Source organism: Hypanus sabinus, chromosome 1 (assembly GCF_030144855.1).
Source record: "Hypanus sabinus isolate sHypSab1 chromosome 1, sHypSab1.hap1, whole genome shotgun sequence".
Lineage (NCBI taxonomy): Eukaryota > Metazoa > Chordata > Chondrichthyes > Myliobatiformes > Dasyatidae > Hypanus > Hypanus sabinus.
This window is the reverse complement of record NC_082706.1, coordinates 22,014,740-22,032,195: the sequence shown is the minus strand read 5'-3', so window position 1 is coordinate 22,032,195 and position 17,456 is coordinate 22,014,740. Positions and strand designations below refer to the sequence as shown.

At 39.1% G+C, this 17,456-nt stretch overlaps 1 protein-coding gene across 1 annotated transcript in view; it reads left to right on the top strand.

Annotated features, from left to right (window-relative positions):
* The window catches only part of LOC132391497 (anthrax toxin receptor 1-like), a 245,149-nt gene that overhangs the window by 10,481 nt on the left and 217,212 nt on the right, over positions 1-17,456 (top strand). The gene's annotated exons all lie outside the window — the stretch shown is intronic.

Below are 17,456 nucleotides of genomic sequence, written 5' to 3'. Positions count from 1 at the left end.
CAACATTTGTTGCTTATTTAGCCATATTGTAGTCCAATTTGCTCTTAATTATGTTATAGCAGATGCAAATGCAAATCATTCGTACTATATTCTTGGAAGGACTATCAAGTAACTCTGCCTGTTGTCAATATGTATATAGTTGAGCATTAGATTTAGAATCTACCTGTTGTCAATATTCAGTCGTGTATTAGATTTGGGACCTATATCCTTCAGACAACACAATATTGTGAATAAAATTCATTGTATTTCTACCTCTCTTACACTTTTTCTTTCATTTAGAATGATAATCGAAGAAACAGTGTGCCATCTTTTCAGTAGACATGTCTTAGTTTTCTGGATTCATCATTTTTGGAGAATGATTCAACTAATCCCATGATATACCTTATATAACCTTTTTACTTCTTCTGCTACTTATCCCCTTTGGCTTGTGCTGTCTCTTTATGTTTCTTTTATTGTTTCATGCCTTCCAATCTGTCACAGACTTTTTCTTTCTTTTTTCCTGCCATTTCTCAATTTCCATGCATCTTGGAATGCTTAATTTACATTTATTCCAGTTCAGATGAGAGGTCACTGACCTGAAATATTTCACTCTTCAAATGCTGCCTGACCTATGAAATGCACCCAATATATTTTTTTTAATTTCCACTTGCTATTTGCTTTGAGTCAATGGATCTATTGTAAGACGCGGAGGTAATATTTAGAACAGCAAGTTTTCTACCTGTTTGGCAGATAATACAATTTTTACAAACTGTTTACAGAGAGACTACTTAATCTCTAAGGGAAGAATTGTTTTATACTGCGGCTGCATTAAAATGGCGGAATTCAGATTCTTTGTGTTCTGGCTGTACCTCGTGGTTAAATTCACTATATTCCAAAGTGTAATAATTCACGTAGTTCACAGATACATTGCACTACAGATTATACCTGAATGGATGAAGGAAAATTTCATTGTGCTGTTCTTAAGTTGCATTTTTGTTGTTAGGTACTGCTCTGCACTTTTTTATCATGATGTATCAAATCATGAGATTTTCTTTTGCGTGTCAATATTTGCAATCACGGATGAACTTTGATAACATTGCTTACAAAATGCAATTCCATATTAACTCACTCATGACAATAAATTATTATAATTAAATCCCTAGAAATCAGTTTTCTCCTCTTGCACTGTTTTCTGTTTTAAAAAGTTAGATTCTCTCTTGGTGTGTTATCGAGATTAGGAAAAAAAACAAAGCTTTTATTGAGGAAACAACATGTGGGAATGAAGTTCTATTGGACATTTAAAGTCTTGAAATGAAAAATAGGAAATGTAGTGTCATTAGATTCAGATTAAGAAAACATTATTTTGTTACTTGTTCAATGGACCTGAACATTACTAGCTATTTAACTGCCCATCCCTATGTATTCCTGAATGGAAGTAACTGAGAGTCAATAATTTTGGTGATCTGGAATCCCATGTAGGCCAGAACATATAAGGAAGACAAATTTTATTCCCCAGCGAACATAAGTGAACTATGTTTTTACAATGACCTAGCATTACCATGGGACCAGCTGTTGGCGCAGTGACATCAGCGCTGGACTCTGGAGCAAAGATTCCCGAGTTTGAATCCAGTCGGGCCGCTCCTGGACACGCTTTCCATCTGTGCCGGTTTGAGTGTCGAGCTCACAACTCGGCCCTGTAAAAAAAAAAATCACTGCGCTGTCAGAAGGACGTGGGGGACCACTCACAGAATCTTTCCACCAAGACAAGCACTGGAATATAAGTGGTTGCCACGGCTCTGGCAGAGTATGGCACACACAAAAAAAAGCATTACCGTGGTCATCAATACTGGTGGTTTCCCTTTTTTTTAAAATTCCAAATTTTATCTAGTTACTTGAATTTAAGTTCCTAGCTACCTTAATGGGATTTGACTCCAGATCACTGAATCAGTAGTCCAGCTCACTGCATGCTAGTCTAAAACCATAGGTTATACACTGTACCTTACCATGCTTATAAATTTTGTTGCCACTGAGGACTTCCTCATTGCCATTTCATATAACCCATAGGTGCATCCAAACCCTCATTTAGTCCCCACTTATTAGGACGTGGATACAGTACATCACCATCACGATTTATTTTCGTGCCCAAGTAAGGAAGGTCAAGGTATTGTGCACTGGTCCCCCTCCTAGCCCATCACTGTGGCAGAAGTCTCCCTCGTCCTGCTTACAACTTCTGATTGAGACTAAACCAAGTTGGGGATCTCTTGCTGTACAGCATTGCTTCTTACATCACACAGTTCACAGTGAAATTCTTGGTATGTTACTGTAGTGTCCATTGTGCTTTCTGGTGTTGAAGGACTTTAAGGCAGTACAGTGTATTTCTCTAGTTTGATTACTCTTGGTATGTGCCATAGAATCATTTAGGTGTTAGTTTAACACCTCATTTGAAAAGGCAGTGCTCCTAACTATGCTTCTAGCACTCCTTCAATATGATACAGGTACATCATCCTAGATTCTTGTCATCGTCTTAATTTAGAGATAAATCCACAGCTTTCTTGTTAGAGATGAGGGTACATTTCATTCAGCCTGGCCTGACTCTTTGGAAGCTTCTCTGATGTTTCCAGTTGGAGTCCTGTCTACTTTCTGTTCGATTGCAATGATTTCTTGTTTCAAATATTCTCAAAAATTTTTAAGAGTGTTGTGGGACCATAAATATCGCAGAGCAGTAATTCAGCCTGCTTCCCTTCACAATATTTCTGGTCTTACCAATATTATGGTAAGATATCATTTGCATTGGCATCTTAGAGCTCAGTCTGTAGGCCAACAGATTGTACCTGTGCTAACATGAGGAAATCTGCAGATGCTGGAAATTCAAGCCCCACTCCCTCCGGTCTTCTTCTATCATTTCGCATTTCCCCCTCCCCCTCCTACTTTCAAATCTCTTACTATCTTTTCTTTCAGTTAGTCCCGACGAAGGTTCTCAGCCCTAAACGTCGTAAGTACTTCTTCCGATAGATGCTGCCTGGCCCGCTGCGTTCCACCAGCATTTTGTGTGTGGTACCTATGCTATTAATCTTTCTAACCATGGGCTGTGCAACGTTGACATCTTGAAAATGTTTGTTTTTTTTTTCAAAAGCATCCGTCTTGCTTCCTTGAAACTCTTAAGGTTTCAGTGAGAATAAAAAGAGAAATTACTGATGATATTCAGCAGGTCAAGTGGTGTCCATAGAGAGAAACAGTTAAACTTTAGAGTCATTGGCATTTCATTAGAATATTTGGTCATTGGCCTGAAATGCTAATTCCATTCCCTATGTAATTTTAGCATCTTCTGTTTATGTTTCAGATTTTTAGCAACCATTGTAGATAGTTCAAGATCTCAGCATTGAGTAGTTTACAAGCTGTGTGCAATTATGATGTTAAATGTCATGAAAGGATGTGCAAATGAGTTCTGGGAAGAAACATCTGCAAACCTGTACTGTACAAGGAGATTTTTTTTTCAAAATTACTTCTGTTATTTGCGCCCAAAAAAATGATCTCACAGTTTGCAAAGGAGACCACAAGGAAGTGAAATCCCTTGGTAATAGCTAAAATGTATATGTCAGGATTTTTGCTTTAAAGAGAAACACATAATAAGTTTTAGACTTCCCTGAAGTGACTTGGCTCAGGAGTAGGGAGAAGATGATGAGTGGGGCGTTACAAAGGTAACAGAGGGACTTACAAGAATCAGATATTTATCGTTTCAGGTCATAAATTCGGATTCAAGAGAATATGAGGATTAGATTGCCATTCCATAAGACCATAAGAGATGGGAGCAAATTAGGCCATTTGGCTCTTTGAGACTTCTCCACCATTTCATCATGCTAATTTATTATCCCTCTCAACCTTTTTCTCCCGCCTTCACTCAGTAACCTTTAATGTCCTTATTTATCAAGAACCTACTAATCTCCACTTTAAACATACACATTGACTTGGCCTTCATAGCCATCTGTGGCAATGAATTCTCTAGATTCATCACCCACTGGCTAAAGAAGTTCCTCCTAGTCTCTGTTCTAAAGTCTGTCCTTCTATTCTGAGGCTGTGCCCTCTGATCCTGGACTCCTCCAGACCATTCTGTCAAGGGATTTCAATATTTGATAGGTTTCAAGGAGTTCATCCTTCATTCTTCTAAATCTAGTGAGTACAGGCCCAGAGCCATCAAATGTTACTCGTACATTTAGTCGTGATGAAGGTTCTCGGCCCAAAACGTTGACTGTTCACTCTTTTCCATAGACGCTGCCTGGCCTGCTGAGATCCTCCAGCATCTTGTGTGTGTTGCTTGGATTTCCAGCATCTGCAGATTTTTTCATCTTTGAGCTACTTGTACATTAACCTTTCCTTTCTGAGATACTTCTCCTGAACTTCCTCTGGATGCCAGGACATCCTTTCTTAGATAAGGGCTCCAAAGCTACTCACAGTAGTACAATACATTGCTGACTATGCTAATACCTACACTCAAGATGTTAATCAGGTTCATCTCTGCTTGTTTGAGCATTTAAGCAAATGTTAACTACACTTTAATATGACACCATGGTCAGAAAAATGGAGATCATATAGTCTTAACATTTCCATTTTCCACAACCTTAATTTAGAGCAGAAGCCCACACTCATTTTCCATTGAAGAGGTAGAAGTGGTCATCTCCGCCTCTTTTCACTACACTGTTGACTAAGATGGATGAGGCCGGTTCACCATTGTGCACCATCACCCTTTCTGAAAAGCAAGAAGCTTTCTTGCTATACAGATCAGTGCTGCACCATAAACCAATAGACTATAGCAATATATTAACGTAGGTGTTTGTACTGCCATATGTTACAATGATGAGTGTAGGGGTAGGGAGATGACACTAACCATAAACCTGTGTCTTGAAGGTTGGTGTTACTGTATTCCATGACCAGCCTCTTGAATTCCTTCATTATTAGGACGTCAGAGCTACTGGGCAGTAGTTATTAAGGCACGTTATTTTGTTTTTCTTGGGTACCAGGATGATAGTGTTGTACCTAAAGCAAATGAGAACCACAGGTTGAAGCAATGAGAGGTTAAAAATATCTGTCTACTGACAGGATCTATAAACGCAGCCAGGGAGAGCATCTGGGCCAGAAACTTTTCATGGGTTCACCCTCTGGAAGACTGGGCATACAAACGCTGCAGTAAAATGTGGATTCGGGCCCATTGACCTAACTCTATAATAATTGCATTTAATCCAGAAGACATTGGTGAAGCACTAGAGAAACTCTATCTGTGGAAATTGTAGATGGCGTCAATGGTTGGGTAGTTGGTTTGTGTGATAGGCTGGACTGCATTCACAACTTCCTGCAATTTCTTGCAGACTCGGGCAGATCAGTTGCCGTACCAAACTGCAATGCATCTGGATAGGATATTTACTGTAAGCCTTGGTAAGAGTCACTGGGGTCATTATGAATTACCTTAGTCTTCTGAGAAAGTAGAGACATTGATGTGTTTATCTGAATGTAGCATCCACGTGTTTGGATCAAGACAAATTGCTGGTGCAATTTACATGTAAGAATTTGAAGCATAGGATCGAAGAGAAGATGAGGAAACAGTGTTTTGCTCCAGAAGGCTGTGTGCTGCAGTTTTCTTTGTCTGAAAAGGTGACAGAAAGTTTAATTTTCATCATGCTTAAAACATATCTGTAAATGCATATCTTAAAATCTTAAAAGCTACATAATAAAGCTTAGAAAGTGGAATTATTCTCACTTCATGTTTTCTGGACAGCAAGAATACAGTGGACTGAATAATCTCTTTCTGTGTAATAGATCACAATTCTATGAACCACCTGCATACCACAACCTAGAGTGGTGTGATGGACATGAAGTGCTGTGTTATATTTCTGAGCACTAGACCAAATCAGCCTTGATTCTCATAGAATGAGAATGAATTCAGGTACCCTTCCAATGCCTTCAGCATACGATCTGGTCTGATATTTGAGTATCATGCAGGGATTGTGTATGACAAGATGGAGAGTTAAATAAAGGCCCGCTGCATTCTCATGTGGACATATAGCACCGAAGAGTATTATAAAAATTCACCCATCATTGGACACAATATTTAACACCAAATAACAGCAATGAAAAGATTACATCATTATCTTATTGCTGCTTCTGAGGCTTGGTGTGCCACAATTATTTGGTGATTACAATAAAAATTGAATTTCTTGGTTGTGAGGTATCTCGTTACAGCCCGAGGATTAGAGGAATTCTGTGCATGTTCTTGGGAGATGCAGTGGAATACAAAAGTTTGGGCACCCCTGGTCAAAATTTCTGTTACTGTGAATTGTTAAGTGAGTAAAAGATGAACTGATCTCCAAAAGTTATAAGGTTAAAGATGAAACATTCTTTTCAACATTTTAAGCAAGATGAGCGTATTATTTTTGTTTCGTACAATTTTAGAGTGGAAAAAAAGGAAAGGAGCACCATGCAAAAGTTTTGGCACCCCAAGAGATTTGAGCTCTCAGAGAACTTTTACCAAGGTCTCAGACCTTAATTAGCTTGTTAGGGCTATGGCTTGTTCACAGTCATCATTAGGAAAGGCCAGGTGATGCAAATTTCAAAGCTTTATAAATATCCTGACTCCTCATACCTTGTCCCAACAATCAGCAGTCATGGTCCTCTAAGCAGCTGCCTAGCACTCTGAAAATTAAAATAAATGATGCCCATAAAGCTGGAGGAGGCTATAGGAAGATAGCAAAGCATCTTCAGGTATCCGTTTCCTCAGTTCGTAATGTAATTAAATAATGGCAGTTAAGAGGAATGGTGGAGGTCAAGTTGAGACCTGGAAGGCCAAGAAAACTTTCTGAGAGAGGGAAGAATGAATTCAATTAAATACCTGCAAATTCTGGAAGCAAACATCACACTGTTTAAAAAAAAAATTCTGAAATGAAAAGAGGATGGCTTCTATAACAGAATAATGATCCTAAGCACACCTCAAAATCCACAATGCCACAATGGACTACCTCAAGAGGCGCAAGCTGAAGGTTTTGCCATGGCCCTCATAGTCCCCAGACCTAATCATCATCGAATATCTGTGGATAGACCTTAAAAGAGCAGTGCATGTAAGACAGCCCAAGAATCTTACAGAACTAGAAGCCTTTTGCAAGGAAGAATGGATGAAAATCCCCCAAACAAGAATTGAAAGACTCTTAGCTGGCTACAGAAAGCGTTTACAAGCTGTGATACTTGCCAAAGGGGGTGTTACTAAGTACTGACCATGCAGGGTGCCCAAATTTTTGCTTCGGGCCCTTTTCCTTTTTTGGTATTTTGAAACGGTGAAAGATGGGAATTGTCATCTTTAACTTTATGCCTTTTGGAAATCAGGTCATCTTTTACTCGCTTAGCCATTCACAGTAACAGAAATTTTGACAAGGGGTGCCCAAACTTTTGCATGCCACTGTATGTACAGGGAATGTGGAATGGCAACCAAATCTCTGTATTTTAAGCTGAAAAGCTACCCAGGCAGAAGTCAGATTACAGAATGATGGATTCCAAAACTGCAACAAAGAGAGAGCGACTCATCTGGCAAGAAGACAGACTGCGGTAAGAGCTCTCAAACTCTGGATTCTGGCCTGACTTGTTGGAACTAGATATCATTTTTAAGTTCCACAGGCCTTTGGAACCTGATTTATTTTGATTTAAAATCAAGCAAGTGGAGAAGTATTTTGCCACATGTGTGGGGGAAAATAAATCTACTATAAGAATGAAGACAGAATGAAGAATTTTACTGCTTCTTCTGCATGGAAAGTTCAGTCGCATTGCAACTTCTTCCAATGACACTTCATTGAGGCAGAGGAATACATTATGTATTGACGTATGCACTGATTGATTGTGGCTTGACACAAGGGCTAACTTTGGAGTCAGAGGTTCCTGGGGATGGAGCCAATGAAAGGAGCATTCTTAAATATAAACAGAAAATTCTGGAAATACTCAACTGCGCAGACAGCAGTGTGGGAGAGGAAAAGAGTTGAGATTTGAGCCAAAAGTGGAAGAAATTGAATACTTAGGCAGGGAAAGGAGAGGAACAAGTTAAGAACAAAAGAGGAGATCTGTGATAGGGTGAAAGACGGGAGATTAAAGATGAAAAATGTACCTTGAATCTTCGAAAGCAATTACGATGTAGTGCAAGAAGAAATAGTATAAGTAAAGAAGTGAAAATATATCTGAAGAACTGAAATTAAAAGCTCACCGATTGAATTCAATTTTGTGTCTGGAAGGCTGTAAGCCTCCTTACAAAGCAGATGCTGTTGTTTGAGCCATGTTTTGCATTATTCAAACAGGAGATCTCTGAGCTAGGGAGATCAAAACGGAGTGTGATAGAGGATTGAAGTTATAGGTAGTTATTGAGCCTAGTCATGCTCATAGATATAACAGAAGTGTTCAAATGATCTTCATGTAGGCTTGGAGGCAGCTTGAATGGATTGTTGTCCTCTGGACTTAGAGGTTCCACTTATTGACTGATGGCTTCTACCTCTCCCCAATCAAAATCCTACTTTGCCAAAAGCTTGGGAGCTTGTTGGCACTTAGGTTATGGGGTAAGAACAGAAAATTCCACAAGACTTTCAGGTATGGTGAGATAGCAGGAAGGATGCTCAGATGGAGTCAACATTTTCAAAAAGATTTAAAGTAAATGCATTTTCACCGTTCCGCTTTCCCCTAGATATTAGCTGGCCACAATCCACATCAGAGAACATAACTATGCCTTCTGAATATACCTCAGACCATATTTGCAGATGGCTGCGTGAAGCAGATCCGGAAATATTCTCATTGAAGGCAAAGTGTGCATCTAGACAGGAGATGTAAAAACATCCAGTTCAACTCTGTTCATTATTAAGCATTATGCCTTCGTAGATATTGAAATCCCTGCCTGTTTGGCAACACTAAGTAAGCCAATTGAGATCTGTGGACTTCCAAGCTCACACATTGCTTAATTTGGACCACTGAAGGAAGACTGCAGTGATAAATCAGCATAGCACCATTTCTCTCTTTTTCACCCCAGAAAATTGTTTTTTTAAATATAAAAATAATAAACTCTGAGAGTTTTTTTACCCGCTGATTTAACAAGCAGCCCCTGTTCCAAGAAAGAGGATGTGGTTTGTGCTGTGATTTATTCATGTTTCCTGTCCCTGGCTAGGATGTGGGTTGAAATGCGTCTTGAATTGAGGTGTTCCTCATGGGAAAAGAGAGTTAATCACAGAACAAACCAAGCAGACCCATCCTTTGGTGATCAGTTGTAGCCCAAAACTTGTCAGCCTTTTAATCACTTCCAGATTTTTCTGTTAGTTTAATATTTCCGGCAACTGCTATTTATTTTTATTCATCAATCTAACTCTTTTCCTTCTGGACTATGAAGCAGTGGCATTCCCATCTTTCTCCTATCCTCTTTGGCTATTCCATCAAAATAGAAGAATTGGAGATGATTCCATTGAAAACTATGGGTTAAACTGTGTACAATGCTGGTAAAAGATTGAGTAGTTAGGACTAACGTTAAGAAGAATTTCTTCATTGTGAGGATTGTGATCCTGCTAATTTTCCATCACAAATGGCCACACAGGCTCCATTACAAGTTTTTGTACACTAAAGAATCTGGACAGGGCATAAAATATGGGTTACAATAAAATGATTTATTGTAATTGAGAACAGGCTCAAGATTCTGAGATGCCTCTTCTCCCATTTCTATGCAACAATGACCAATTTTGGACTTATCTGCTTCTTGCCATCCTTTGCCATACTTCCTTTTGTTTCCCTTTGTTGCTAAAACTCCCTGGACTATTGGCACTGCCATCAGGTTCAAGTTCAAGTTTATTGTCATCTGACTGTACATATATACAACCAAATGAAATAACATTCCCATAGAACACAGTGCACCTACAAAACGAATAAAACGCAAGCATGTAAAACAAAATATTGCCACAAATGAGTTTATAAAATATAATTCAAAGTGCATGCAGTGTGCAGCACAGGTAAACAGGAAACAGAACAGTAAACAGCTTGTTGTTGCAGTGATAAGACTTGGGTGGCGGCAAGGTATTTATTGGTGTTGTCGCCCGAGGGAAGGAGAGATTACTCAATCTGGTAGCCCTACTCCTGATACTTCTGTATCTCATTTCTGATATTAGTGGGTCAAAGTGATTGTGGGATGTGTGGCAGGGATCCACAACAATGCCTTGGGCCCTTCATATACAATGCTTATAGTAAAAGTCACAAATAGAGAGTACAGAAACCCCAGTGATTCTCTTGGTGGTTTTCACTATCCTCTGTAGGGACTTGTAGTCCATTGCTTTGCAGCTTCTATATAGCAGCCAGACAGGCCATTCTTGATGGTGCTCCTGAAGAAAGTTGTTAGAATAGGGGTGGGCAGCCTTGCACGCCTTGTTGACTAATGAGAAAGTGTTGTGGGTCCAGGTTAGATTGTCCATTCTGTGCACACCAAGAAACTTTGTACACTTGACTCTCTCCGTGAGTGTTTGGCCTGCACCTTTCTGAAGCCCACAGTCATTTCTTTTGTCTTGTGCACATTGAGACTCAGTTTGTTGTCTCACACCATTTGACAAGTCTCTCTGTCTTCTCTCAGTACGTTGACTCACCATTGTTGTTGATAATACCACTGTGTTGTATTATCAGCGAACCTGACACTGTTTGAGATGGATCTGGAAAGCTGTCGTGCGTCAGCATCGTGAACGAGGTGAGCTCACAGCCCTGGGAGGCACCAGTGCTCAACGTGATGGAGCTTGAGATGTTGCTGCCAACCTTGGACTGACTGAGGTTTTCTGTCAAGAAGTACAAGATCCAGTTACGGAGAGGGATGTTGAGTCTTAACGAGGACAGTTTACCCATCTGCCTCTGAAGGATGATTGTGTTAAATGCCAAAGTGAAGTCAACGAACTACAAACTAGCAAATTTGGCGTCATTTTCTAGTTGGAACTGGACAGAGTGGAGGACTGAGGCCATGGGGTCATCAGTGTACTGGTTTGAGTGGTGTGCAGACTGGAAAGGATCCAATGGAGATTGGTGTTTAGATGCCAGACGGCTATTTTGGTGATCACAATTACCAGTGGACGTTGACACACTCCTAGACCCTATGCATTGGAAACAGATAGAAAATTCTGAGAACTTGCCTATGGAAACTCAGTGTACATATAATGCATGTGTCTTTCTTAGTCATCAGTCACTTTCCAAAAAGGGAAAATAAGATTAAAAGGAGTCTTGTTGAAATACATGCACAGATAATCATCTGTGAAAAACACCTCAGTGAAAAGCTCAGATGGATAAATATAAACTCATTATCTTTAATCCACTTTGAATATTGCAAGCCCCCTTTAACTGTAATAGCAACCCTTGCAATTTTTGCACAGCAAGCTCATACATCTAATACTGTGTTTATATCCAACCTCTTTTAGCTTTGTCAACTTTGGAATAAATATTGGTCTCAGGTAGTTCTTCTGTTGCTTTTGAGAACTGTGTCACATAATTACTTGTGCCTGCCTGAAAGAGCAATCAAGGTCCCAGCATAACATCTCAGCAGAAAGACTACACATCTGAAAGTTCAACGTTGCCTCAGTACTTCACAAGTATTGCCATAGATTTTATATCGCAACTTTGAAGTGGGTCTTGAACTCAAGACTTCTGACTCAGAGGCACGGAATCTGACAAATGAACCATCATAGCCACAGCTCTTGCAAAATATAGAGTTTTCATAATTATTAATTCTCCAATACTTGACTGCTCACTGGCTGATGCTTGTTGTATATGAACCAAAAATGCATTTAGTACCTAGACACAAGTGGTGGTGTCAAAAGATTTTGAAATTTTTTGACATGTGTGTTTGTTATGTCCTTTCTACAATACAACCAGTCTGAAAAACATGTGAAAGTGCCAGATACAGGCCAGGGATATATTTTACTGTTATAAGCTTCTAATTTTCCCATCCTCCATGTCAGAAGGGTATAAATACTGAGGTTCATAGTGATGTTATCCACCAACTTGTTTGGTAATTTTTTATTATGAGGACGCAGCAACTTGGCTACTTTTAAGCACATCCAAAATTCCAAGCATCCTCGGAAAACAGAAAGCTGCTCTTTTCTGACATTTTGATATTTTCGGAAACAATCTTCTACTGATATTTCACAACTAAGCAACTGCTCTGCTTAAGCATCTAACAAACGGAAAGACAAAATGGAATAGTACAGTTACATTGTCTTTGAACAAGGCCCCCATTAACAGGACCATCTGCAGCTGGTTCAATTAACCTTCAATAAATCTACTGCGGGGTCTTTTCCCCACAATACCCATATGTGAAGGAAGAAAGTATAGATTGTTCAATGACTGGAAGTGATTAATATTGCAGAAGATTATTTCCTTTATTTTTAGGATGATGAAGACAAATAAAGGATTGAAGTTGATTAACTTTGAACATAAGACTGGTAGTCTTATATTTACATTTTACATTTGTTTTTACTCTGTAGACATAAAAAAGGCACAACCTTTACAGTATCATTTACCTTACAACAGAAATTTGTTGCTTGAGTTCCTGGGAACACAAAGAGAGATGAGAAGAACTTAATATTAAATAATAAGAATGGGCATCTGCATGAGTTGAAAGTTCAAAGTAAATTAATTATCAAAGTACACACACACACATATATATATATATATATTATCACCATATACAACCCTGAGATTTGTTTTGTTGTGGGCATACTCAGTAAATCCAAGAACCATAATAGAATCAGTGAAAGACTGCACCCAACAGGGCAGGCAAACAACCAGTGTGCAAAAGACAACAAACTATGCAAATACAAAAGAGGAAAAAAATAAATAAATAAGCAATAGATATCAAGAACTTTAGTTGAAGAGTCCTTGAAAGTCAGTCCATTGGTTGTGGTAACAGTTTAGTGATCTGGTTCAAGAGCCTGATGCTTGAGGAGTAATAACTGTTTCTGAACCTGGTGGCGCGAGCCCCAAGGCTTTTGTATCTTCCTGATGGCCACAAGGAGAGGAGAACATGCCGTTGGTAGTGCATGTACCTGATGCTGGATGCTACTTCCCTGTGACGGTGTTTCATGTAGATGTACTCAATGATGGGGAGGGCTTTACCTGAACTGTGCCATATCCACTAGTTCTTGAACGATTTTCCATTTAAGAACATTGCTGTTTCCATACCAGGCTGTGAGCAGTGTAGAAAGACTGGTGTGAAACTTTACCTGGAATTTTGTATGTATATAAAAAAAAAACTATCAGAAAATCTGCATTGAAGTTAGGAGAGCCGATCAAATAGGGATTAATTTTAGAAAACAAGCTCTTCATTTTCCCCTGCTGTAATATTGGTGAGACCCATAGTAGATTGGCAGAAACTGCTTCGCCAAGCACCTTCGCTTTATCCACCAGAAAAAGTGGGATCTCCCTGTGGCCACTCATTTCAATTCTACTTCCCATTCCCATTCCAACATGTCAGTCCATGACCTCCTCTACTGCCACAGTGAGGACACACTCAGGTTGGTGGTGCAGCACCTTATATTCCGTCTGGGTAGTTTCCAACCTGGTGGCATGAACATCGATTTCTCAAACTTCATGTAATTGTGACCCACCCCTTCACCATTCCCCATTTCTGTTTCCCTCTCTCACCTTATCTCCTTACCTGCCCATCACCTCCCTCAGATGCTCTTCTTCCTTCCCTTTCTTTCGTGGTCTTCTATTCTCTCCTATCAGATTCGCCCTTCTCCAGCCCTCTATCTCTTTTACCAATCAACTTCCCAGCTCTTTACTTCACCTCCTTCCCCTCTCTCAGTTTCACCTGCCACCTTGTACTTCCTCCCCTCCCCTGACCTTCCTACTCTGACTTGTTCCCTTCCTCTCCAGTCCTGAAGAAAGGTCTCAGTGCAAAGGGTCCACTGTTTACTCTTTTCCATAGATGTTGCCTGGCCTGCTGAGTTCCTTCAGCATTTTGTGTATGTTGCTTGGGGAATAATTATTTCAGATGTATATATTGGAACCAAGTTACTTTGGGGTGTCTTGGTTGTAACTCCAGATTTTAGCATGCCTAGTTGAACTAAATTACTTAAACATTAGCTTTTTATGCTCCATTGGAATGTTTATGCAGAAAGTGCTGAAGTTTTTCAAACCAAATGAAGCAAAATCTAAACAACCAGACTGATAGGAATTGACATTTTCTGATTGACATGGCTAAAAAGACAGTTCTATTTTTGTATGATAACCACACTGAACCAAATGTGGGAGGGGAAATCTTGGTCAGGGTTTGATTGTGAGTATAGTGGAATAAAGTAACCAGTAAATCATCAGTGTCTGTTATTTAATATGAATGATTGGTGCCACTCTTATTGACTTGAAATTACACTGCAGCTTTGACAGTTTCCCTTACATCAAAGGAACAAACATATTTTTATGAAACATATCATTCGCAGTCATAGAAGCATCACAAGTCTTTTGACTACATGTTGTACGCTCTTAGAAAGAAAGTCTCCTCACAGAATTTTCCCATCATCGACTGAGCTCTCAAAGTTCTGGATTCATAACAGCATGACTCTTAACCTATTTGGCCTGATCAGTAACAACCTCAACAGGTTGAGTACCCCTTGGCTGAAATGCTTGGGGCCAGAAGTGTTTTGGATTTTGGATTTTTCTTAAAGATCTTGGAATATATAAAGAGATAGCTTGAGATCGCCATCAGTTCTGACTGAATTTATGTGCTACCAGTAGCAGTCTTTGTCTTACACTTGTTCATCACACATCTGTACTTAACAGTAAAATTTATTAGACCAACCATATACTGAAAGTATAATGTGTGCAGGGTAACCAAAGCAACACAGGAGCATCGGGAGAATAACTGAATCAACTCTTGAACAACAACTAAGAATGCCAGGCTTTTACACTTCATTTACAATGCTGTGCTTTGGTTAAAAGGCTACAGTACACTGCGTCTGTTTTTCTTAAGGTTTTATGTAAAGTATAAAACAATTAACCTGTTCTGAAGTTAGATTTTTGTTTGCGACTATCATTGATGTAAACAATCATTCATTGAAGATTGCAAAGACATTCATTGATGTAAACTCATCAATGAGTTTCCCTGCTGCTTTGTGATCAGTAGTCACTTAATACCGTCCCTTTTCTTAAATTTCTGCAACCAGCCTGCTGAATATTCACACATACGTTCAATTTTCAGTTTTTTATGATAGATCTTTGCTTGTTTCATGATCAGCACACCCTTAAGCGGCATATGCTCACTCTGCCACTGATGAATCTACTCTTTCAGTACACGATTGCATTTTTCACTTTTGTTCTTCTATTTTTCATTAACTTCTGTTCATTACATAGATGAGGTTACTTCTCAGATCTGTCTGTGATGCGCAGAGATCTGCACATTATCTGGGAACCTTCTGAGTGCCTTGTGGAATTTACCACTTGTGACATCATGTCAGCACTCAAAAAAATTTTGGATTTCGGAGGTTTTGGATTTTGGATCTTCAGATGAGGAGTACTCAACCTGTATCACCGATACATCTGTGGATAATAACTGATGGAAATAAACACCGTACAGTCAATGTTAATAAAAGTAGTCTTTGCTCAACAATTGTCTATATTTTATGCAGTGTTACATTATTGTAGTAGAACTCGAAGCTGTAAACTGAGCATTTATTGGGTGCTTTGGAACAATAGACAGAGAAACAAAACAATACTGTATATATATCCTTTCATTCAGGTATACATTGATGATTGAAGTGCAGCAGGAAGTGCTGTTATGTCACAGCTCGAGTCAATTTTTACCGCAGCAGCATTGACCAGTTGTCTGGTATGAGAATTACAAAGCATATGACCAAAAGACCCTGCAAAGAATTGCGAAGGCTGCTGAGAGGATCATGGGGGTCTCTCTTCTAACCATCTGTGATATTTATCGAGTGTGCTGTATATACAGGGCTCTTAGCATTCTCAAAGATCATCCCATCTATCTCTTTGAGCCCCTAGCATCAGGCAGGAGGTATGAAACATCAGGACAAGGACAGTTAGAGTGGCAAATGGCCTCTTCCCCCAAGCTGTGAGACAACAGAACTCCCTCCCTCCACCCACTTCTCATCACTTATGAAGCTCCAGTAGCGTTATACTGTTTACATTTTAAATTTCTGTTGTAACTGTGCCTTAAGCAAAATGTCATTCTTCTGAAATAAATTTTTATGATTTGTTAAGTTATTTGTGGTAATTGTACTTGTGTGTTGTGTGTGAGTTATATGTGTACTTTTTGCACCTTGGTCCGGAGGAATGTTGTTTCATTTGACAGTGTATACATATACGGTTGAATGGCAATAAACGGGAACATGAACTTTGTGTAGCTTGTAACTCCTCTATGATGGAGTGAATTTTCTCTGGATGCATCAATTTCCCCCGTGAACCCGATATATCTAGAAGATTGACCTTTAGTATAAGGTGCATTTACAACATAAATCAAAAAGTGAATAGTATAATGCTACTGATGCAAAAATTGAAATGAATATTAATCATGCTATAGAAATGAAAATCTTCTTTTAATTCAAAATAATTAGCATTACAACATTAAATCAGAGAGCCATGTACTTTATCAGAATACAAAATTATAAATTCCTCTATTTTAGTTGTTTCGGGTAACTTTCATACAGTGACCAAATCCTACCTCAAAGCTTGTAACATATTGCCAGGCAAAAATAACTTCCTATAACTCCATTTTCCATCAAAAGTACTCTATTGAATCCCACTCTTCTGGTCATCCCTGATAAGTGTTAATTTACTTTCATGCTGCAATGTCTGAAAAACACTTTGCTTCAATAGTGATTCATGATGGAGAATCCTAAAATATAGAATGCCTTTAAAAATTTAATATTTTGAAACTACACTCAGTAGCCACTTTATTAGGTACACCTGTACACCTCAATAATACAAATATCTAATCATCCAATGATGTGGCAGCAACTCAATGCAAAAAAGCATGCAGACATGGTCAAGAGGTTCAATTATTATTCAAACCAAACATGAGAATGGGGAAGAAATGTGATCTAAGTTAATTTGACCGTGGAGTGATTGGTGATGCCAGATGGGGTGGTTTGAGTATCTCAGAAATGGCTGATCTCCTTGGATGCTCATGCACTAGAGCCTCCAGAGTTTGCGGAGAATGGTGCGAGAACAAAAAAACTTCCAGTGCAGGGCAGTTCAGTGGGTGAAAATGCCTTCTTGATGAGAGAGATCAGAGGAGAATAGCCAGACTGGTTCAAGCTGAAAGGAATGTGACCATAACTCAAATAACCATGTGTAACAACAGTGGTATGCAGAATTGCATCTCTGCATGCACAACATGTTGAACCTTGAAGTAAATGGGCTGCAGCAACAGAAGACCACAAACATACACTCAGTGTCCACTTTATTAGGTTCAGGAGGTACCTAATAACGTGACCACA